This window comes from Odontomachus brunneus, unplaced genomic scaffold (assembly GCF_010583005.1).
Source record: "Odontomachus brunneus isolate Ranch 3 - 2012 unplaced genomic scaffold, Obru_v1 Obru_scaffold_188, whole genome shotgun sequence".
Lineage (NCBI taxonomy): Eukaryota > Metazoa > Arthropoda > Insecta > Hymenoptera > Formicidae > Odontomachus > Odontomachus brunneus.
In genome coordinates, this window is record NW_022639638.1 from 187,860 (window position 1) to 190,363 (window position 2,504).

The following is a 2,504-nucleotide window of genomic DNA, read 5'->3' on the forward strand; positions in this document are numbered from 1 at the left end:
AGAGAGAGAGAGAGAGAGAGAGAGAGAGAGAGAGAGAGAGAGAGAGAGAGAGATTCAAGCGTTCTTGGCAAATTCGTAAATCAACTTCCGCGACAGATATAAATCAGATATATCGCAGTTACATTCCTTGGTAACGTAAACAGCCTGACACGTTTTATGCTCATTACAGTGCAAATCGCAGTTGCGGCCTTCAGGTCACTGATAAGTCTGCAAAAAATAAACGCCTAATTATCCGATACAGGATATTATCGTCCCCGTTATTATATACAATTACAATCGATACTGGCTAATCTCGATTTGCCGACTGTTTAAACACCATATTGCACAGAGACTTATGAAACCAGCTGGCTGATTCGAAGTCGTTACAGCTACTCTAAAAAAAAAAAAAACACCGCCACGGTGTTTCGCGTTTTAAATTCACGAGTGCTCAGATTATGAAAATATGAAGCGCGACAAATGACACGAGAAATTACAATTTGGGAGAGAGAGAGAAACACAAGATAGATTCTCGGAACGCCGAAATTTCGCGTAAATGTTCGCGGCACAACGATCTAATATAAATCATTGCAAACTGTCGCCTTCATCTTTATCGAGTGCGTTAACGACCCATACAGCTCTAACGAGCGTATGATATAGCAATTAAGAGCAAATAATGCTGTCAGAACGATTAATATGGACAAAAACGACGGCGCATCGTTTCGTGTACGCGGCGCGCGCGAAGCGCACGATTTCGTCGACGGGTCTGTTGACTGACGGACCGTGCGAAAGCGGCGGTGCCTCGCAAATTGCAGCTCTAGCGCGGAGAGTTGTGGAAATGCATTTATTATTCACGAACGCGTCAGAATGGAAGAATCGATGTGTATGACCTAAGTTTGCCCGCGCGATCGTCAGCGCGATAACCGCGAGAACGCGTAGTTTAGCCGAGCGCATTTTTTCCTACGACGGCGAGCTCGAATCGAAGATATCGCGGCTATTTAACCCTCAATAAACTTTATTTGCCCAGGTAATCCTTGGCCGACGTATATATCGGCGAGCGATAAGGCCGTTGCGATTGTCGACCAGTGGAAAACGGTGTCGCATATATAAGCATTATGTTCGCGTAAGAAATAATTTTCTTGCATTACGCACACTTGAAAAGAACTTGAAAAGAACGTTATTTATAAGACATATTTATTTAAATCTAAATTCTTTTGTTTAAATCAAGTAAACAATCGCTTTTGCGGAAATTAAAGGTTTTAATAAAATACGTATTTAAGAGATTTTTCTTAATGTAAAAATACATATATTAATGTAAATATATATGTTATTAGTATCCATCGAGTGAGTATTTCTTATTTTTTATATTTTTTTTCTATTTATATATATTTATTATATATTTTTTTAGCGATTTTTTATATTTTTTTCCTAGTGTATAATATCACTTATGATACACACACACACACACACACACACATCATAAGTGATATTATACACTAGGAAAAAAATATAAAAAATCGCTAAAAAAATATATAATAAATATATATAAATAGAAAAAAAATATAAAAAATAAGAAATACTCACTCGATGGATACTAATAACATATATATTTACATTAATATATGTATTTTTACATTAAGAAAAATCTCTTAAATACGTATTTTATTAAAACCTTTAATTTCCGCAAAAGCGATTGTTTACTTGATTTAAACAAAAGAATTTAGATTTAAATAAATATGTCTTATAAATAACGTTCTTTTCAAGTTCTTTTCAAGTGTGCGTAATGCAAGAAAATTATTTCTTACGCGAACATAATGCTTATATATGCGACACCGTTTTCCACTGGTCGACAATCGCAACGGCCTTATCGCTCGCCGATATATACGTCGGCCAAGGATTACCTGGGCAAATAAAGTTTATTGAGGGTTAAATAGCCGCGATATCTTCGATTCGAGCTCGCCGTCGTAGGAAAAAATGCGCTCGGCTAAACTACGCGTTCTCGCGGTTATCGCGCTGACGATCGCGCGGGCAAACTTAGGTCATACACATCGATTCTTCCATTCTGACGCGTTCGTGAATAATAAATGCATTTCCACAACTCTCCGCGCTAGAGCTGCAATTTGCGAGGCACCGCCGCTTTCGCACGGTCCGTCAGTCAACAGACCCGTCGACGAAATCGTGCGCTTCGCGCGCGCCGCGTACACGAAACGATGCGCCGTCGTTTTTGTCCATATTAATCGTTCTGACAGCATTATTTGCTCTTAATTGCTATATCATACGCTCGTTAGAGCTGTATGGGTCGTTAACGCACTCGATAAAGATGAAGGCGACAGTTTGCAATGATTTATATTAGATCGTTGTGCCGCGAACATTTACGCGAAATTTCGGCGTTCCGAGAATCTATCTTGTGTTTCTCTCTCTCTCCCAAATTGTAATTTCTCGTGTCATTTGTCGCGCTTCATATTTTCATAATCTGAGCACTCGTGAATTTAAAACGCGAAACACCGTGGCGGTGTTTTTTTTTTTTT